The sequence below is a fragment of the Alosa sapidissima genome, chromosome 5, assembly GCF_018492685.1.
Source record: "Alosa sapidissima isolate fAloSap1 chromosome 5, fAloSap1.pri, whole genome shotgun sequence".
Lineage (NCBI taxonomy): Eukaryota > Metazoa > Chordata > Actinopteri > Clupeiformes > Clupeidae > Alosa > Alosa sapidissima.
This window is the reverse complement of record NC_055961.1, coordinates 15,508,529-15,531,883: the sequence shown is the minus strand read 5'-3', so window position 1 is coordinate 15,531,883 and position 23,355 is coordinate 15,508,529.

The following is a 23,355-nucleotide window of genomic DNA, read 5'->3' as shown; positions in this document are numbered from 1 at the left end:
AAATTGCCAAAAAGTGCTACCTGCAGTAGGCTAATTGAATACCAATGCTTGTGTAGTTGTTGACACCATAAAGATGCTAGCCTGGGTTTTCCCATGCTGCCTTACGCGCACAATTTTATTCACGCTGCTAGGCAGCCTGGATTCCATGGAATTGGTTTTACCTCAATGAAGGAACCAATCACAGAACGGAGGGGGGACAGCAAGACGACACACCGAAGCGGTTATGAGCTACGTACCGACGCATTTCATAGACATTCGTAGCGCCCAATAAATGGCTCTGGGCATTCGTAAACAACGTCTCAAATACGAGAAAATGAATGTGTAGTTCCCAGACCCCATCTCAATGAGATGAGGTTTGGCGTTAGCCAGGCTATAAAGATGCCCCCCATTCAGGTTAAAGGTCAGGCAGTTGGTGCAGGGTCCAGGGAGGCCGTTCACCCTAACTGTGCCCACAATCACTAACTAAAGCAAGGTGTGTGCTACATGATCTCAGGAGATAGAGAAGTCGTTCAACGTAACCAGGAAGGAACTGTGCATATAGGCGATTGGAAACTTACTAATTAGAACTTGGCTCCTCATGACCAAGCAAAAATGTCCTTGAGCACAACACTGAGCATCCAACTGCTGCCAATGGGCAGAGTTGTGCCTTGCATGGCAACCTTTGTCATCAGTGAGTAAGTGTGTGTATGTTTAGCTCTAAAACGAATCGTTCCGGTCCTTGATTGTGATTGGCTGAATCACGTTTGATGCCGTTGTAAAATGCAGCATAAACATACACCTTGACCACATTTCGTTCTATATTATTGCGCTACTATGGACCCTTTCAAGAGAGTTCCATTATCAGCATCATAGTTGGCCCCACAAGACTTCCTTTTTAACATTCCATATGTTATCTTAATGTAGAGGAAGTAAACGTTCAAGCGTTGTTTTTGTTGTTATTGTTGAAAGGGTCTATGGACCCTTTCAAGAGAGTTCCATTATCAGCATCATAGTTGGCCCCACAAGACTTCCTTTTTAACATTCCATATGTTATCTTAATGGAGAGGAAGTAGATTGGGGCCCAAATAGAACGTTCAAGCATTGTTTTTGTTTACCTTGTTGAAAGGGTCTATAACTTGATACAAAAGTTAAAGTAGCTGTGTCTTGATGTTGCTTGGCAACCATTCAGATAGAGGAAATATATTTCTTGGCGGAAGAGTGATTATATATGAATAAATCGGTTCCATTTCTAGTTGCTGTGCCTTTACTTTATGAAACTTTGCCAGGTATTTACAGCGGGGAAAAAAATGATTGAACATGTCAACATTTTTTTGAGTAAGTAAGTATACTTCCAATGAGGCTATGAAATTGCATGAAATTTTCACCAGACATTAGTATTGACTCAGATAATCCACCCATATAAAAAAATCCAAACATTAAAGTCCATAGGTAGAGTTATGTGTAATAAAGTGGACTGACACAGGAAAAAAAGTATTGAACACGCCTGCTGAAATTTCTTAAATACTTTGTGAAAAAGCCTTTATTCGTAATGACAGCTTCAAGGCATTTCCTGTATGACGAAACTAATCAGTATTCTAGTGTGATTTTGGCCCATTCATTTAAACAGATAGTCCTTTAATATTGAAGATTCTAGGGGTCCCTTTTGTGAATCCTGATATTTAGTTAACTTCAAAAACTGTTCAATTGGATTGAAGTCAGGGCCTTGATTTCCTTTCTCTGAAACCAATTGAGAGTTTCCTTTGCTGAATGATTTGGATCATTGTCCTGCTGGAAGGTCTAGCCATGTCTTATCCTCATCATCCTGGTGGATGTAAAGATTCTCCAGGAATAAAATGACTCCATTCATCATTCCTTCAACTGTATGAAGTCTGCCAGTACCATGAGATGAAAAACAGCCCACACCATGATGCCACCACCTCCAAACCTCACTGTTGGTATTTTTAGAGTGATGCACAGTGCCATTTCTCCTCCAAATATGGTTTGTAGTATCAGTATGACATCCGAAAAGTTCAATTTTGCTTATGCCTGACCAGAATACATTCTCTCAGTATTTCATAGGATTGTCCAAATGTTGTAGCCTGGAAAATCCAGACCCTGGTAATCTAGAAAGATTAAGGGTCTGGCCATGAACAATGTTATGGCCCAACTCCAGGGGCGGCACCAAGCATGCATTTGAAAATCTCACTGCACGCAATTGGATAACACTACGACCAATGTTTACTGACTTCCAACGTTGCAGCACTGTCGTCATCAGTTTAGCTCGCCTCTGGCCTGCATATATCAGATACGCCGATTTGATTGGTTCCCCGGGATACAAGGGGTAAAAGTAACGTGCATCACTGCTCATTGCCAGAGTGTCTCGCAGAGACAATTCCATTGTGCTCTCGCGAGAACTCTGGATTTCCAGGGTACAAATGTTGTGTACTATAGCAAACTTTCAACGAGCTTTGACATGTTTTTCTTCAGCAATAGAGTCATGCGGGATGAGCGTGCATAGAGGCCATGGCTGTGGAGTGCATTGGCTATGATTATCTCTGTAACAATTGTACCTGCTGCCTCCAAGTCTTTCTGGAGCTTTCTCCGAGTGGTCCTTGGCTCTTGGGCTACTCTTCTGACTATCCTTCTGACTTCCTGGTCAGAAATCTTGCAAGGAGATCCTGTGCATGGCCAATTGATGATGCAGTGATGTTCCTTCCACTTGCAGATAATGGCTCCAATACTGCTTGCTGGATGATTCTGAAGTTTTGAAGTGCATCTGTAACCAGTTCCATTGATATGTTTTGCAACAATAAGGTTGCAAAGGTCTTGGGAGAGCTCTTTGCTTTTACCCATCATGAAATGTTTCTTGTGTGACACCTTGGTAACAAAAAACCTTTTTATAGCCCACCAGTATGTACTAACCCAGCTTATATCAATTTGCACTTTCACTGCTCTAATACTAATGCTATGTAAATGCAGTCCATTCTCTGGAAACAAAGATTTTGCATACTTCCAGACGAAATAGGAATGGCCACCAAATTTGAGTCTGGCCTATTCACACACAATGAGTACATTTCCTCAAAGGTAAGTGTGTTAAAAGACAATTACTGCTCTGTTGACTTTTCAGACCCAAATTGGTCATGATCTTATGCTAGGTGAAATGCACAGAAGAAGACCCAGGAATATGGATCATCTGGAGATTCTGTAGAGAGCAAGTCTCAAATCCCTTGTTTTGTATTCTGTAACTTTATTGAATGTTGTAAGACTAAGAGCTGTTTTGTCTATCTATAAATTTGCTTCCCTTCAAGATTGGATTTGTTTTCATTGTGAGATTTATATATTTTTACTCAACTTTATTTATTATAATTATTATTAATTGTGGAGGATGCACTGCTGTATATGTTTGCTCAACAACAACAAGACAGAGCTCATGGTGGTGGCCCCTCCGTCTCTGTCCAAGAAAGTTGGGGACGTCTTATTGAACATAGATGGCTTTACCATCAGGCCCTCCCAAGAAGTGCGTAACTTGGGTGTGACTCTGGACTGCAACCTCTCACTCCAAGCTCACATCAGTAACATCACCAAATCCGCCTTCTTCCACCTCAAAAACATCTGCAGACTCCGGCCCTCACTGTCAGACACTGTTGCGGAGACTCTGACACATGCCTTCATCGCCTCCCGTCTGGACTACTGTAACGGTGTCCTTTATGGTCTTCCCACATCAAAGTACTGGACAAGCTACAGCGTGTCCAAAACTCGGCTGCCAGGATCCTCACACACACAAAGCGATGGCAACACATTACCCCCACACTCTTCACTGGCTCCCGGTGAAGTCACGCATCACCTACAAAATCTTACTCCTTACATACAAATCCCTCAATGCTCTTGCTCCCCAGTACCTCTCCGATCTCATCCAGCATCACTCCCAGCCAAGGTCCCTGAGGTCCTCTGGCAAGGACCCGCTTGTCATCCCCCGTTCCAGGCTACAGACTTTTGGTGACAGAGCCTTCTGTGTTCCTGCCCCCACCCTTTGGAACAGTCTACCTCTCCATATCCGCCAAGCCCCCACACTGGCTACGTCCAAAAAGCACCTAAAATCACATTTATTCACTGAGGCCTATGGTCCTTAACCACCCTGCCCCCCAACCCCACTTCTACCTGCTCCTCTCTTCTCCCCTCTATTCCCCTGCCCTATCTCCTTTTGTAAAGCGACCTTGGGTTACTTGAAAGGCGCTATATAAAACCAAGTTATTATTATTATTATTATTATTATTATTATTGGTACAGTCTCTTTACTCAAATGTAACATAAGATAATAGAGGAACAACACAATGCCTTATAAATTAAATGAAATTCAATACATTTATTGTAAACACAAATGTTTCTGCAATGTTAGGTAGGCTATCTATCCATTTAATTATTTATTGAATTCCCTCTTTGGCCTATATGTAGTAAGGCCCCTTCTCTTGACAAATATGTGCAGAATTGTCCTCTTCTCTTCAATTGAATCATGTCTCTCTCTTCACGGGTTTCAGCCGTGCGTCACACAGCAGGCTGTGGTGTGGGCTTCTCTTCCTCAGTGGTCAATTGTGGCCTATGTTGTTGCACTCTGGGTAGTATTGCCCCTCCTCTCAAAAAATCTGTGCATGATTTTCCTCCTGTCTTCCTCCATCACGTCTCTCTTCTCAGAGGTGTCAGACGTGCACCAGGCACCGGCCTGTGCTGTCCTCTTTGCTGAACTCTTGATCACCATCTCCATCAACATGCAGCGGAGATGGGCTACTACCGGCCCCCTCGTCCAGCTGAGGTGTCCCGTGGTCATCAGATGACTCTTTTGGGTCTGTGAACAGAGATTAATGTAGGTGTCCATTTCTATTCCTTTAGGCTATTCCACTATCTGAAAATGTTATATTTACTGCAGTCCTCTCTGCTGGTCAGGCTCACTGATGTTCTCTTTCTCGTCTCTTGGGCGAGACACAGGCCTAGCATTAGCCATCTCAGCATGGTGGATAGCGATCACTGCATTTTCACCTTCAAGTCTCTCTGCAGGCCCACCCTTCACCTCATCCAGAGACACTACTACAGTCTCCACACTCTGCACCTTGGAGATGTCCATCTCAAGGGCCTCCTTTCTCCTTCTGTCTGCCATCTCCTTCTTGAGGCGCTTAGCCTCCTTTCTTTTCTTCTTCTTGCTGGTGTCAACCCTCTCATTCCTGTGCTTCTTCTTTCGGACCGGTAGACAGCAGCTGAAAAGTTGACCGAGCTTAATTTTTCTCACCTGTTCACTTTGAAGTGGTTCTGTCAAGAGCAACGATCTAATATACCCTGCACTGTATTCTTGAGATAGGACAGGACTGGTACAGTTTTATTAGCAAAATGAGGCTTTACAAAGTATGACATGGAGGGATGCCAATAATTGTGGAAAAATGTATTAGATGAGGTAGTTTCCAGTTAGTTTGGATTTTTCCTCATTGTTTTCATTGTGAAAGTACTGTAAGATAAACTACCAGAAGATTATTTTTTTACAAGGAGTGCCAATAGTTGTGGAGGGCACTGTATATGATCTCTTGGTACAGTCAATATCAGATGAGACAAGAACAACAGGATGCCTTAAAATGAAAGACATTTGTTATCAATTAATACAAATGTTTCTGCAATGTTATGTAGGCTATCTATCCATTTAATTGTTTATTGAATTTCCTCCTTGGCCTACATGCAGTAAGGCCCTTCTCTTTACAAATCCGTGCAGAATTTTCCTCTTCTCTTCGTCTCTCTCTTCAGGGATTTTAGTGTGCCACACAGCAGACTGTGGTGTGGGCTTTTCTTCCTCAGTGGTCAATGTGGCCTGTGTGGTTGCATTCTGGGTAGTATTGCCCCTCCTCTCAAAAAATCCATGCAGGATTTTCACCCTCTCTTCCTCCATCATGTCTCTCTTCTCAGGGGTGTCAGCCGTGCGCCATGCACCAGCCTGTGCTGTGGGCTTCCCGACTGTAAGCTGGTATTTGTGCCAGTTCAGTTTCAGACGAGGCACAAGTCTCGCTCCGTCTCCACCACCATGCAGTGGGGTTGGGTTCTTACCATCCCCCTCGTCCAGCTGAGGTGTCCCGTAGTCAACAGATGACTTTTTTGGGTCTGTGGAGAGAGATTACATAATGATTGGAATTAGAAAATCTTACAACATTAAAATGTAGTTACAGTATCCATTTCAACTCTATTTAACCATCTGAAAATGTGATACTTACTGCACTCAGTTTCAGGAATAATGGGACAACATTTCATTCTCAAAACTAGTAAATAGTCTCCTCAGTTCCTAAACATTTACAGAATTTTGTTAAATGAAGAGGTGAAGCAGAACAGTGGTAAAGATTCTCATGCCCATCTTTTTTTTTTAAACATGTTGCTGGCATCAAATTCAAAATGAACATACATTTTCCATGAAATAGTCCAAATTTTCATTTTCAACATTGATATGTTGTCTATGTCCTTATTGCTGTTAATATTGGTTTATGAGACTTGTATATTATCACATTCTGTTTTTATTTTCATTTTACACAACGTCCCAACTTTTTCTGTTTTGGGGTTGTATGTCAGTGTGAAAACCAAGCCACGAGGTTGAGAGAATTGTCTGTAGACCTGCGAGACAGGGTTGTGTGAAGACACAGATCTGGGGAAGGATACAATAACATTTCTGCAGCATTGAAAGTGCCCAAGAGCACGGTAGCCTCAATCATTCTCAAATGGAAAAGTTTGGAACAACCAGCAGTCTTCCTAGATCTGGCCAAACTGAGTAATCCGGGACAAAGGGCCTTGGTCAGACAGGTAACCAATGGTCACTATGAATGAAATCCAGCATTACTCTGAGAGGATGAGAGAAGCGTAAAGAAGGACAAACATCAGTGCAGCACTCCACCAATCAGGCCTTTATGGTAAAGTGGACAAATGGAAGCCATTTTTTGCCGGGAGTTTCCCAAAAAGCACCTTAACGACTCTCAGACCATGAGAAGTAAATCATCTGGTCTGATTAAAACGAAGACTGAACTATTTGGCCACAATTCCCAACGGTGTGTGTGGAAGAAACCAGGCACTGAGCTGCACTGTCTTAACTCTCCTTCACCCTCCTCTCCTCAGCCTCCCTCTGCAGCTTCATATCCTCCCGTATGAGGTCCACAAGTTCATCTCCCTTTTTCCCCCTCTCCTCTCTCCTGCATGGCCTGGCCTCCTCCTCCATTTGGACACCCACTGCTCCTCTTGGCCCTAGTGTGTCCTCAGGGATTGAGGTGAATAGGACAGGAGGCTGAATTGATGGCCTCTGTCCTAAAACCTTATCCATAAGGACAAACCAGGGACAAGTCTCCACAGTGGGTTTCCCACCGACTCCCGCACCAGTCCCTGGGTACTTGCAATCCTACCGTAGAAGTCAAGCATGGCATTCAACAACAGCAAAACAAATTCCAGCAAATATGTGTTTATTTTCAATTTGAAAACATTAAAACATTTAAAGACCTATTGTAAATACCAGTGTGAAAAAATACTATCCAATCCTGCATGACAACTCTACTAGCTACAGAAAACCGACCTATTCAGCAGACACTTAAATGGCCATTAGCAGTGTTTTCCTACAGTAGCCTATATTACAAGCCACAGTGTGTATCTCGCACAGTTTCATCTCACACCTCAACATCGTATAGCGTCGGTGTGTTCCGGACTGTTGCTAACTGTCACCCAGAATGCTATGCGGGGATATTAATGTGGTGGTGATGTGACATCTTTAGTCATGTTTTAGGTTTTATTTACAGATTTATCATGTCGGGTATTAGTCAGTGTGTAGTCCTTATTTGGTTGTGCCTCCTGTGTTATCCTCATGTTGGTGTGTGTGATTACCCTGATTGTGTATTGCATGTGTGTTAGTGGCTACCCTTGTGTGTTCTCTGAAGCCTATAGGAGTGTGAGTCCTTCGCTTCCCCATGAAAAGCCATTGAACTGACTTGTGTAACGTTAATCGCTACAATATCGTATAACACCACATTGGTTTTGTCAGCCAAACAAAGAGTTGTATAGTGAGGTAGGCAACACATACATTATAAAGCTTTTCTGATATCTTCATTTTGCGGCTTTATTCTCTGAGAACAAATTGTCATTTCTATTCACGTTCACTCATTTCAATCTTCTTACATTCTGTGTGTCCTTTGTCTCGACTTTCTTTCAGGCAGTTTCCTCCTGTGCTTTGAAAACGTTGTGCTGATATGTTTGTATGTATCTGTGCATCACTCTGTTCACTCTGTATTATCTGGTTTATTCTTGCAGGTCTTGTTTATGCCATACCCTTTAATACATTAATACATCTACTCCCAAGAGTCCTTTGCACAGGTCGGAGAAACTTGTCTTTGTTGGTGTACAGCTTCAGCTATGCTCTGTGGTGCATTAGCATAGCGCTCGGCAGAGTTATTTATTAATGCACTTCATGTGGTGAGCGAAGGAGATCTTTCCCGTGGTGTCAGAAGATTACCTGTTTTGGGAAATATTTAATTAATAAGGTTATTTACATGCAATAGCAGCATTCTCTCCCTGGATCACTTATCTTCAGCTCAGTGTGTTTTATTTGATGAGCAGTCCCCACACACACACACACACACACACACACACACACACACACACACACACTTTGCATTTGTAATCTTGCCAATACAATGCTGGTGTTGCCTAACTGTGTGCACATGAAATTGGCATGAATTTTGGGTAACACTTTATTTTAATGTGTCGCTGTTACAGTGTACCTACCTAATTAGGTACAGTGGTACAACCTGTGTAACAACATGTACTATCAGGTACTATCATTGTACTTGCATTATGTATTTGTGGGTACCTACATATAGTTGTTACATTGTAATACTGAGTGCTTTTACAAAACTTTGCCAATTTGCCTAAATTTTCATCAGAGGCAAAGAGCTGACCTGAGACCTGCTGGATGGGGTAAATCTGGTTATGATAGATTTGATATACAAAGCATTCTTAGCTCCAGTCAAGGCCTCATTGTCTTCAGTGTACATGTAACAGCTGTGCTGCTACAACCTTGTTACTCTTTGATACAATGGAATAAACCTATTAAGTGTACCAGTTAATTACTTACATGTACATATGACATGTATGTTATGTCTTCGATGTCTTGGAACAGGTCTACTAATTCACTACAGTTGATATATGTATAGTACATATATCAACTGTGTTGGTACACACGTATTGCTCTTTGATACAGTGGCATAAACCCATTAAAATGAAGTGTACCAGTTAAGTACTTACAATTACATACAGTATTACATGTATGTTGTGTCATTGGTGTCTTGGAACATGTCTGCCATTACCCTACATACTGTAGTACATGTATCAACTGTGTTGGTACACATGTATTACTCTTTTGGTACAGTGGAATAAACCCATTAAAATAAAGTGTACCAGTTAAGTACTTACATCTACATATATACATCCTGTCAATGATGTTATGCATCCTGTCATTGATGTGTTGAAACGTGTCTGCTGTTACACCACACAGTACATGTGAATTAGTAGACCTGTTCCAAGACAAGACCTGTTCCAGTTTATTCCACTGTATCAAAGAGTAACAAGGTTGTAGCAGCACAGCTGTTACATGTACACTGAAGACAATGAGGCCTTGACTGGAGCTAAGCATGCTTTGTATATCAAATCGATCATGACCCGATTTACCCCATCCAGCAGGTCTCAGGTCAGCTCTTTGCCTCTGATGAAAATTTAGGCAAATTGGCAAAGTTTTGTAAAAGCACTCAGTATTACAATGTAACAACTATATGTAGGTACCCACAAATACATTATGCAAGTACAATGATAGTACCTGATAGTACATGTTGTTACACAGGTTGTACCACTGTACCTAATTAGGTAAGTACACTGTAACAGCGACACATTAAAATAAAGTGTTACCGAATTTTGTTTGTTTACCTGCATGTGGGTGAACATGCCTATACTCAATCTTCTTCTGTCTATTCCATAGATTATCTTTTTTACCGGTTCAAGGTTTAATGTATTCAATCGAATGTCTTGTTGTATTCAATCGAATGTCTTGTTGTTTGCCAGTATATAGACACACACACACACACACACACACACACACACACACACACACTTACACAGACCAACACAAACTCCTTCCCAAACACAAATAAGTGTCCTTGCTGTGCTTATAAATATCATCCCCTTTATTTCCCTGTCTGGGTAGCAGCAGTATAAATATAACATGTCCTCCCGGTTGGAGAGATGAGGAGGGGAAGCACAGGTAAACCTCTCACTGCTCTCTCCCCCTGGGGTCATGGCTTCACCTTGCAGCCTTCCTCTGCGCCCTAAGATGCAGAATTACAGTATTCAGTTGGTGGTGCTAAGACTCAGTGATCCCTCATTATCTTAGCGGGCAGATGAGACTTTGCATAATAATTAGAGTCATTTGTCACTTGTTGCACAGGGTTCAGGGTAAATTAATTACTTACGCACTTACATGTAGTGGCACTAGGTGAGGGAAATTTGGTCTCTGCATTTATCCCAATCCGTGAATTAGTGAAACACACTGCACACAGTGACCACACAGTGAGGTGAAGCACACACTAATCCCGGCGCAGTGAGCTGCCTGCAACAACAGCGGCGCTCGGGGAGCAGTGCCGTGCCTACTGGTCGGGGTTCGAACCGGCAACCCTCCGGTTACAAGTCCGAAGCGCTAACCAGTAGGCCATGGCTGCCCACTTCTGATTAGTCTCGCCTCCCGCCATGCATTTCTGCATCATCAGAATCATTGCATCATTTCTGCACCTCGTCAAGCAAGTGGGCACATGTGTAATTGTGAAAAAGGAGTCCTCTCTTTTTCCCCCACGACAAACTTTTGCAAAACTGCCTTGTGTCACACTTGCATGAACTGCAGTCAAACACTCATCTGCACTTTATTCCAGGTTTATGGCTGTGTATGGGTTTATGTTGTATGTATGTGTCTGTATTAAGGTGTTGATTTTAACTGTGATAAGGTTAATGGTACAGACCACCACCCCCCACATTCCCTATAATGGTTTAGCCCAGACCTAATTGGGTAATTGCCTAGCCTATTTAAAGGCAGGCTTATTTCACATGGGAGAGAGATACAGTAGACTGGAAACACAGGAGAACCAGGCAGACATGCGGAAGAGCTTGAGGTCCAGAAATCAGGGAAGGCATGGAGTTTGTTTGTTTAATATTAAGTTAACCTTGCTTGTTGTGAGGCAAGGTTGGAGTGTGAGGTCCAGAGTTATGCAAGGTCGCCTTGTTTGGACAGGGAGCCTAAAAAAGAGTAGGTTCCAGGTGCCTAGTTAATGGCACGGTACGTGTTTGTTTGTCGACTGAAGAACCCTGTGTTTCATGTTTTGGACCCCTATTGTGCTCCTGGATCTGCCTGTTGGTTTATGGACTAAATAAATTATATTTCTGTATGGAACTGCTGTCTCCTGCCATCTCCTTCCCTCAGCACCACCTAATCCAGTGGCGCACCTCCCTAAACGTGGGGTGGTCGCCTCGGTGCCTCACAGTAATGCATATTTCATCTACAATGTGAGTGACAATGGACATTGTTTGGAAGTTTCAGCTCTCTGTCCTGCAAGTTGCACGCCCCCCTTTCTTTTTCCGTATTCAGTTCAACGCACCTCCAACTAATTAGCCCCAATCAGCCACAGACTTTATTAGACGGTACCTGTGCCCACAGCCCTTTTCTTTTGTTCAAGCCACATTGAGTAATTCTGATGTACGTTGCTGCTGGCAATACCGTTTCTCCCGCCTCGTGCATGTTTTTGAGCTATTTAAATTTCATACGTCTACTTTTATGGGTGTTGCTAATTTGATTATTTATGCATTTGTTTTATTGATATTGAACATTACAAGCTTGACTCAACCTTTACATGTAAACAGGTCAATGTCTGGCCCGAGGAACAGTCCTTGTCCTCTGGAGAAAAGAATGTTTGCAAAGCTATTTGAAAAAAAGAGGCTCTATCAACGTGTTTAAGTTGCAAACCAGAAGTAGTTTTGTGGGGGGAAATGTTGACAGCAGTTCTGAACTGGTCAGCAGGAAACTCTTCTACCCTATGGGCATTCTGCATGCTATTGCCCCAGCCCAGCCTGTACGTATCAGTTCTCCACCAAACCATGCACTCCATGGGGCCACACAACCATTCAAAGGTACACTGTTCAATAATAATCGCTGCACCATAAGTCAAACGGCCTATCTGCTAAATTTATGCTAAAATCCGCTAATTTTCTGGCGCTAGACATTTCAGTCACACACTCTGCACCTCTTCATACGAGCCTCTATTCACCAGCTGGTATCCATGTTGTTATGAATAGCTTCAGACATGCTCCACAGGACTCCTTCAATTAGTCACACAAAACAGTTCATCATGAAATAATTGCAGCAGATTATAGTTCATCTAATTATAGTTAATATGGATAAATAATAACAAACAAACTTATTTATGAACACAAACATGGCAATGAGTCGAATGAGATTTTGCGAAGACTTGGAGCTTGGTTTAGCTGCAGTAGTCCATTGCTACAAAGGAGTTTTACAATATGTTAATGTGAAAAATGACTAAAGAATAACACAGATCAAGTTTGACCCATGCAATGTACTGCAAAAAGTAAAATCAAACCAAGTGTTATTAATTATAGTGGGTGGAATCCACTATCTTGAAATATCCTGGCTTATTATAACCTTTTCTTTTGACCTTTTCAAGAATGAATGCGACTCTAACCGCTTAACAGTACAGACATGTTGAAATAACCATTCTGAAGGTCTGTAGGGGGGCAAGAGAGTTATTATTTCACATTTTTTAAAAAGTTTATACTTTTTGAGAAATAGGGGATTAAAAATTATGTTATAAAGGCCTAAAGCCAGCTGCGCTCGTTAAGCTCCCAGAGTAGTTCCTGGGCTAATCAGAACACTGCACAGGTGTCACCTGTGAATCCAACTGTCTCCACTTCTAATGCATACAATCTGGCGCTCCCTAAAACTACACATCCGGTTTAACCTGTTGAGGAGTACGATCACAAATATGTGATTAGAATGTTCTTTCCGCATTATGATGCAACAATTACCCTCAGAGATTTTCCCGGGCTAATCAGAACACTGGCACAGGTGTCACCTGTGAATCCAACTGTCTCAGCTTCTAATGCATACAATCTGGCGCTCCCTAAAACTACACATCCTGTTGAAGTGTTTTCCGTGAGTCAAAATAAAAGTCACAGCCATATCTCATGCTTTGCACATTATATCTCCAGAACGGCTTGATGCACATGCTTCAAATTTGGTACGAGTGTTTGTATGGACTCAAAGATGAAGTGAGTTGATTTTGGAGGTCAAAGGTCAAGTCCATGAATATTCTGAGCGCGATATCTCAAGAATGCCTTGACATACATGCCTGAAATTTGGTATGAGTGTTTGTATGGACCTAAAGAGGAAGTGAATTGATGTTGGAGGTCAAAGGTCAAATGTCAAGGTCAAAAACACCTTGAGTGTTATATCTCAAGAACGCCTTGACACGTAAGGTTTTTTAGGTACGAGGGTCTGTATGAACTCAAAGATTAAGTGATTCAATGTTGTTTCCAGGAATCTCCCCACCAACATTAAGCCAGCAGCTTTCTTTCCATCCACTACTGTAATTCCTCTGGCATTATATTTCTAGTCTTATATTAATGGTGCTTTCCAGTTGTCTCGTAAATCATTGTACACCCACCCGTACAACATGTACGAATAAGTTGGTTTAGGAACGCCTTTCTCTCTCGAGGGGCATTAGCAGGAGGCTAGTCATTGTTATTGTTTTGTGCTACATGTAGCCTCTAGCTAAATGGCTGGAAAACAAATTGTTACATCAAAGATGGTTGATTACGAAGATACTTCATGAGAGGCCATTTCCTGTCCCTGGAAATGTATGCAAATAGGGTAGCAGTACACGCCCCCGCACATTTAGGCAGTGATCGGGCTCTCTTTTTAACATTGAGGTCTATGGCAGAATCCAAGAATTTCCCAGAATTTGTCCAAGCCTTATTTTTCTGAGCAATGGATGCACATTTCGGACACGGTATCATGATCTCCAAACCCTCCTCCCTATTTCAGTAGAATGTCGTGATAGTATGACCCTCCAGTCGAGAGAAAATCAACATTAATGAAGGTGTACACCAAGTTTATTTTGTACTCCGGCTTGTCTGGCGTGGAACCGAGGCGTTTAAACGTAAGTCATACGTCAGTGACACGCCCCTGTGCAGGCGGGAACTGAACCAGAGCCCGTCTCTGACTGAACTCCACTTTGCCCTCATAGACATGAACTAGGACGACCCATCTTGCTACGCATTCATTATCTTTGGTTACATTGTATTGCAGGCACAGCCAAACCGCAATGCATGAATTGGTGACCGGATTGAAGCAGCAATGTCTATCTCTCTCTCTATCTCACTATATCTATCAATCTAGTGTAGTGTGTAAGAGCATTACATCAACATTAACATGACCAACACAGTACATATGCAAAAAATACATGTCATCTCATCTCAACTATGGGCGCAGCCATGTTTGTTGTAAGGTCGTATGTCCACCTCGGGATACCCTCAAGTACTCCGAGGTAAAGTGGGCGTGCCTGCCCAAAATGCCGCAAGAAAGCTGGGTAATTTACACTTTCCAACTCGGGCGGGGGATTTACGAGACAACCGGAAAGCCCCATAAGATCAAAAATATATTTGGTATTGTTTTTAGTATGAAGAGACTTACCTAGTGCACTCTCCAAAGATCATTTTGACTTAATTTAAGACTTTGACTTATTTTAAAGAGTCTTTAACTTATTTTAAAGAGTCTTATCAAGTTTGACTTTGACTTATTTTAAAGAGTCTTATCAAGACTAATTTACTTAATGCACTGGCAGCCAAATTTTCTTTTTTGGGACAAATGTGCTTGTTTTCATGATGAAACATCTGAAAATAAAACAAACTCTTCTTAAATTAAGTCAACTGAAAGCGCTAGGTAAGTCTCAAGTACACTCTCAAGGATTCGGATATGGTGACCCAGTGTAATTCATTTTAATAAGTGCTCCTACAGTTTCCTAGCCTGACAGTCATACTCAATTCTAGTCAGAATATGAGTCTGATACTGCTCCATTGGGACGTAATTATGGGCCGTGTTTCAACCGATACAGGGGGGGAATGCCTCTACACTTGGATAGACCTAACCAATCAGAGCAACAAAATAGCTTACCATGAGGTGTAGGAAGAAAACACATGAACCATCCTTCTTCTCCTATATCCCCTCCGTTTTTAAAAATAATTCTGTTGAACAGTGATATGCTATAAACATGTTAAACAGCTGGGAAAGGCTGTCGCAAATCCCTCAAACAGGTGGTCAATCAGAGATTTCAAATGAACATGTTGCAATGCAACAGCGCTGTTTTCCCTTGATGAAAGTGAAACCACGAGTTTTTCCCACATCTCAACTTTGACCAAAGTTTTCAGAAATAATCGTTTTCAGTGATACAACCTCATTAAATAATATGAATTTTCCATATGGGGTCTTAAAAGCCATGTATCCTTCTAGCCACAGCGTTTTTGTTTCAAAACTTAAAAATAAGCCTAATCAAAGTGTGCTCAGATGACGTGATAGACCAGGCGCTGTTGCTCACCTGTCCATCATCGTAAAGCCTGATTTGATTGGTCCGCCCGATATAGGGCGAGCATACTTCCACCACAATGGAACAATGCCAGACCGAACTTCCCGACCTCAAATGTTGTGGGCGGGACTAAGTTCGGAATGGCACCCAGGCTAACAGTTTCCAGTAGGTGGTAGCTGTGTATACAAACAACATTCAAAAACAAACCTGCCCAGTCTAGGTCACTTGATTGGTAAACAAAACATTTCCAAGTATCATGTCATTGCAGATTTGTTTTGTAGATTCCATGTAACTAAAAGTAGCTGTTTAATAAAGATGGTGTTATTCGAGGGCAGCAGACTATGATGTCTGTTCTTCTTTTATCTTTTTTTCTTTGTATCTACAGTAGTCTTATGACCTCATTCGACAATATACTGAGTACACATTCAGTAAAACTTGCATTGAAATATTCCACAGTGAGACTAGACATTGCAGTAAAATAAAACAGATAGCAGAGAGATGGAATATGCTCATGAGTTTATTTAAGCCACTAAAGCTCTTTTCAAACGTCAATAAATATGCAGAGATACCCTTGACAAGAAAGATCTTTCTGACTGCACTGTTGTTGGATATTTAACTGGATATTTACCTTTTCTGTTTGTCTGATTTCATTATATAAACAAGGACACCTACAGAATACTGATGCAGTATAGAGGAGACTGTAGAGAGGAAGTAGTATATTGTAATGTATAGTAATCCTATAGGCCTAGTAATACTGTATGTATAGTAATCAGAAGACTACTATTTCTAAGAAAATACTATTTCTGTATTGAAAATATACAAGTTCATACGCTGATACGGAAGTTTAGAGGGACTTTAATGCTTTCTTTTATGAACCACAAAACTTTTTGTCAGCTGGAGTTTCTCTTGGTGGGGCATTTAAAAGAGTCTTTTCAGTTGGTAACACAGCATGTTTGGGGCGCTAGCTCACAGCAGTTGATCTGCACATTCACATTGTTACAGATAACAGCTGTTAGTCAAAGTCAGGACAAAAATACAGGCATTTTGCCAAAATGTCCTCTCACAATCTGCCATCACTTTATGAGCAAATACATAAAACAACACATTTGTTAGTGGACATGAGTTTATTTTGTCAGACCACAGAGCTAGCCTGGGTGTTCCCATGCTGCCTTGCGCGCGATTTGATTCACGCTGCTAAGGCAGCCTGGAAACCATGGAGCAAATTTTCGCCTGAGATAGGGAACCAATCACAGAACAGGGGGGAAAGCAAGACGATGATGAGCTATGCACAGACGCATTTGATAGACATCCGTGGCACCCAATAAACGGATCTGAGCATTTTTTTCAAATACGAGAAAATGAACGTTTGGTTCCCAGACCACGTCTCATTGAGAAGTGGTGGCGCTAGCCAGGCTACCACAGAGCCATTGTAATAAACCCTTTGTGCTATTAATCATCATCTCTTGGCCCCTTATTAGTTGAGCGCAATTCATATTTTAACACTTTCAATAACCTTTGGACACATGGACAGATGTAAAGTAATCCCTGCTCATTGTGAGTGATGTAAAATCATTAGGAAGGGAAAAGAAAATAGACTGTCATTAATCAGCCTTTTTTTCTCGACCATCTTTTGAGAGCTCAGTTTTATTTCATTGTCTGAAATGACATGGGACCATCTATGGGGGACCTCAGTGAGACACAGCCCTTTCATACAAAGGAAAATAATCATGAGCTGATATGAGGTAATGAGTTTGTTTCTCAAGAGAATAAAGGGGGGGGGGGGGGTGTGAAAAAGAATAAAGTATATGCCCCCATCATGAACCTCATCTGCAGTCTGCACTCCTCTCCACTCCAGAGACCTGAGTTAAAAAGGGTGCTCATTTCTTAATGGAACAATTTCTGCCTAATTAAAACCTGAACAGATGTGAGGCAGCCTTTTGCTTTGAGTTCAAATCACAGGAAATTACAGGCATGGTTCTACAACTTACATTTACAAAACACTTCAAACACCTGCTTTTTTGTGGAGTATTAGAGTATTGTGTGTAGATTGATTAGACAAAAAATGACCTGAATCCATTTTAAGATGAGACTGAAACACAAAAAAATGTGGAAAACTTCAAAGGGTCTGAAAACCTTCCGGTAGCACTTTATTCTGTATTTCATATGTGAGGTAACAGCCTGAATGCTCCTGATGCACACCCACCCATGTGTCTTATCTCGTGTGGATGCCCGTGATAGTGAGGTACGAGGCTGCCCTCGTATGACTTCAGTCGACCTTCTGACAAGGAACTGTGCGTTCCACCCTGATTGTATCTCTTTCTGACCTGGAAGTGATTGCCCACTCATGCTCGTGCGTATGTGTGTGTGTGTGGTGTGTGTGATGTGTCTGACTCTGACTGTGCCCAATGTGTCGTACTATATGTGTGTGTGTGCGTGCTTGTGTGTGTGTGTGCATGCGCCGAAACTCCCATCTCGTGTTTGTCTTTGACAAACAAACTGAGAGTGGCCTACTCAGACTTTTACCTAATCCCCTCCATCACCCCATAATTCAGAGAGTTGCCCTCATTCACAAGTGTTTTTGCTTAAAAATCTAGTGGTGCTGTGTTAGCACTCCCACTAGAGCGAGCATCTCAGACGTGCGGCGGTACTTAATGAAACATGACAGAAATATAATGAATAAATTTAAAGGTCCCTGGTGGCTCACTTGGGAACAGAGCGTGAGAGGAGTTTGCTTAAAACCCACATCTCTGAATTACTCTCTTGGGTTTGTGCCGCATCTTTAGGTCGACCAGCCAGGCTCAACTGAAGTTGTCATTCAAAGGGATCAGGAAACTTCAAAGGCTCTCACAAAGATGCTGGTACATTACTGCCATCTAGTGGCGGACTTATGCCATTGCACTGTCACAGAGCTAAAAATAATATTTGCACTGAACAGTCAGGTGAGATTAAATGAGGTAATTACATTACTTACATTATTCATCAGTCATGAGTCTGGATCCCCGAATAGCAGGAAATTACTATCGGTGCATATATGAAATACCTAGATGAGGGTTATTACCAGGAAATTTCACTGATTCAGATGATTTTCACGAAAATGATGTTACGGTCGTTATGTTGAGAGAAAGGAGAGGGGAGGAAAGTAGGAACAAAGTGAGGAAAGAGAGAATGAGAGGGAAGCGCTAAAGCATCAGTGGCCTCTGAGAATGAGAGGGAAGCTCTGAAGCATCAGTGGCCTCTGAGAATGAGAGGGAAGCGCTAAAGCATCAGTGGCCTCTGAGAATGAGAGGGAAGCGCTAAAGCATCAGTGGCCTCTGAAGTCTTTTCAACAAAAGTTAAATTCATTGATTTGGGTCTGACACCAAATAGCAGTGTGTGTGTGTGTGTGTGGTATATGTATCAGGTCCATCAGTCAGACGTGTGTGTGTGTGTGTGTGTGTGTGTGTGTGTGTGTGTGCGTGTGTGTGTGATATGTACTAGATGGACTGGCCTCTTAGTGAACATAATGTGGCAGTGGATAACTCATGCATCTTTAATGCCGTGGGAGATCTCCACAGAAACCCTGCACTCCAGCTGTGAAGAAGACATCATCCATTATGAACACAAAAAAGATGGAGAGAGAAAGAGAAAGAGAGAGAAAGAAACAAAAGTCAGCATACAGTATGAGTATGGATATTCATTTTACACACACACACACACACACACACACACACACACACACACACACACACACACACACACACACACACACACACACACTATATCTCCTGCCATCTTCATAACATGAACAAGAGAGTATAGCTAAGTCCCCCCCCTTTCCCCTTCTCCTTAGCCAGGGATGCAGTGGAGGCTAAACGCAAGTAAACACAGTACCCTCCTCTGAAATTTCAGAAATAGAATTTATCCCTAGAGATTAGAGTTTATCCACCTCTCAAAAGAGTTTATTCACCAATTACAACTTTTAACATTTAAAAATCACACTGTATTATCCACATTCACAATATGTAAACTCATCAACACTCCAGGAGCCATTTAATACCACTGGTATTGTTATAAACATTGGACAATAACCTCTGCCATCACCAAACATGTTCTGAATGCCTTTTTAAAAAATCTGATACCGCATGGTGCAGTCCAGCTTACCGTGATCACAGAATTCATAGTTTACCCACCTTTTATTTTACCACTACACCCCTGTCCTTGTCCCCATGAAACTGAGTTGCAAGGGAAATGTTCGCTGGCAAAAAGGACAACCTTTATGTCTGTTCTTACGAGCTTTGGTAATGTAATCTACACCCAATTCTTTTCAAAATCATGTAGATAACAAAGATTCTAGAACAGAGCTCTGTTCTAGAATCTTTGGTAGATACTAATCTCATCCGTGTGGCGAAATCAGTAACAGACATTCTGTGGGCAGTTCAAAAGCTAGAAATATTACAAAGCAGCCACTAGATGGCAGCATTACTTCACATGTAAACTTCAAAGGCCCCTGTCATCAGAGAGAAATAAATGATCAAATCAGTGATACTTAAAACATTCAAATAAATAAGCTCATAGCATGATGAAATGCTACTGCAATGTGCACATAGTGAGCTGCTCAGATTAGAGGAGCGCATCGACAACTGCATTCCAAACACTTTGTCTGCTCCATTACACATAGGTTGATGTTTCCCATCACTGATGAAGCCACGTAACATGAACTAATGATGGTGGGAATGCCTGTAATTCCGCTCAAAGGAAGGAAAATGGAAGGCGAGTCACACTGTTGTCAGTCCCCATGAAACAAGAACAGGGGTACAATCAAGAGCCCAAAAACAAGATCTACCCGCAAATCATTCACTTTCATTACTGCGCGTGTGTGTGTGTGTGTGTGTGTGTGGGTGTGTGTGTGTGTGTGGGTATGTATGTGTAAACACCGTCTCTAGTCTTTAATTGTACTTGATTGAAGTCTAAGTCTAGTTTTCATAAACAGCTCCAAAGAGACGGGATATGTAGGTATGATTGGATGATTGGGAGCTTTGCCTTTTTGCAAACATAATCTCCCACGACCAGCGACATTTGAAAATCCTTGGAAAAACACAGTGACCTGTGTCTGCCGACTTGTTTAAAACATTTTCCAGTAATAATTTCAACAAAGAGATCTATTTTTACAAGAATACATTCCAAGGGGAAAAACAATCTATACTAAGAGATAAAGTCTATAAAATACAAAAGAGATGTACCTTTTTCTGTCCTTGCTCATGTCAATGACCTTTTCCTCCTTATCTCCTCCTCTCCCACCCTCAGGAAATCATCTTCCTTCTTGGCTTTTTTTGTATGTCATCAGTGTCTGACAATATGGGGGCAGATGTGACATTGATGTGAATAAATCTGATTGAGCTGTTTGTGCGTGCGCGTGTGTGTGTGTGTGTGTGTGTGCGCGCGCGCGCGCGCGCGTGTGTGCATATGAGTGTTTGTGTGTGTCTGTGTCCATCTGTGCTTGTCTTTGTGCATGTGCCTATCTGTCCACATTGCTGTCTGCACATAGCCAGTGTCTGAATATGTCTCTACCATGCACAGGATGTACCATGCACAGGATGCATCATTGATTTGGGGTGGTTGCACGTGTAAGGTGACACTACAGCCTTTCTGGCTGGTATTGGATGGGCTCTCATGTCCTACATGTCCGCCGCCTAAGCTGGGCTTTGATTACGTCCGAATTGACACATGATCCAGACCTGCATTACTAGATCAATGGAGCGCTAAAGCTATGGAGACAGATGAGCTGCCTTTTAATAACAGGGGATTTGGAGATTGTGAATTAAGCAGTGTCACTGTTAGCATCTTTTTTAAATGCCCCATGTCATTAAGAAAACAAAATGGTTTGTTGGTCTGGAGAGCTTAGTGCTATGCTTCATTGAGAGTTTAGTGGCTTTGTGGTCTGGTCATGTCAGATTCTTTTGCAGTGAAACACACCTTGTGTGTGTGTGTCTGTGTGTCTCTCTCTCTCTCTCTCTGTGTGTGTGTGTGTGTGTGTGTGTGTGTGTGTGTGTGTTTGAGTGTTCCAGTGACCCTTAAACTGGCCCATAATCAGATCATTATGATGATGTCTCCATGGAGTCTGTGTCGCTGCAATGAGCTGATTAACAACGGCTTTAATTGTGTTTCAAAACAAGGTGCCCTCCCTCTACACACACACACACAGAGACAGAGAGACAGACTCACACAGGCATACACACACACATACACACACAGACACACGCACACATACACACAAAATAAATGAGGGAGAAAAAGAAGGAGGGAGAGACAGACACAGACAGAGGGTGGCATCTCATGGCGCCATGATGGTTCACTGGCGCTGAAATGCCAATGTGCCAGTCTGGTGTCCATCTGCATTTATCAGACCACAGGGCACGCAACGTGCACAAGTACACACACATACACACACACACACACACACACACACACACACACACACACACACTACTATGTCATGGCATTTTAGGTTCATATCCAAATTAATGAACTAAAAGTCTTGAGCTCTTGTTTTATTGGAGCGGCTGCCATAGGACTCTGGGCATCCGTGCATATGTCAGTTCATCCCACTCACACCTTCTCATCCTTTCAGTTCCTCCATCCATCTTAGTCCTCGTCCTGTTAACCCTTAAAGGAGTACCGTCACACCGGTGTGACGGGAATGTTGAGAAATGAACGTTCTAAAGAATATCTGGGTTCATTGAATTCAACATAGAATTTTACAACCTTCAATTGTTGCGGAACTTAGAATGTTCAAAAACCTACACCTTTCATTAGGGACACAACCGAGGGACAAAACTGAGGTCGCATCAAGGACATGGCAGGGAACCGGGCAATCCCATAGTCCAAATGGCATTACACAATATTCGGTCCTGTCCAGGGCTGAGTTCCCTGCTTAATTCTGTCATCTTAACCATCATTAAAACCCCATTGGAAACACTGATGAAAGCTACTTATGGAGCCCAATGCCCGGAGAGAATGTAAAGCTTCCGTGAACATGTGCCTGAAAAGAGCCGTTCAGTAGTTAGCGACATTGTGAAGCTAACATTTTTGTCCTGAAGGGAGTATAACCTATATATGAGTGGGGGAGGTTTCCTAGAGACTTTAAATAATCCTAAATGCTCTCCTGAACTCTGTCCACACGGAGACAAGCAGCGCCGTCACGTGGCCCCTGGAGTTTAGCTCCACACTGATAAATAGTTGTCTTTTCTTATGGGGCGAAACACCACACAGCCTGACCTTTAAATCACACAAGTCATAAGAATGGAGTGATTTATGACCAGCCCCATGTACTCTGTCATTATTGCCATGAGAGAAAAAGCAGAGGGATGCCGTGGTTCTCTGAAAGAATGTCAGTCAGGTATTAAAGATGAAGACACTGTCATCATGAAATCATTCATAACATAACATGACTCACGTAGTAGCTGCCTCTCGCTCTATCTCTCTCTCTCACACACACACACACACACACACACACACACACACACACACACACACACACACACACACACACACCTACACACACACACACACACACACACAAATCAGTGTGAATGTTCTTATCCTCTTCCGCTTGTTCCAGTCATGTCGATGTGATTCTCGTGCCGCTGTCCTCGTCAGTGTGATGATAATGAGATAATGACAAATGCTCAGTGGCTCTCTAATCAGCGTTTCA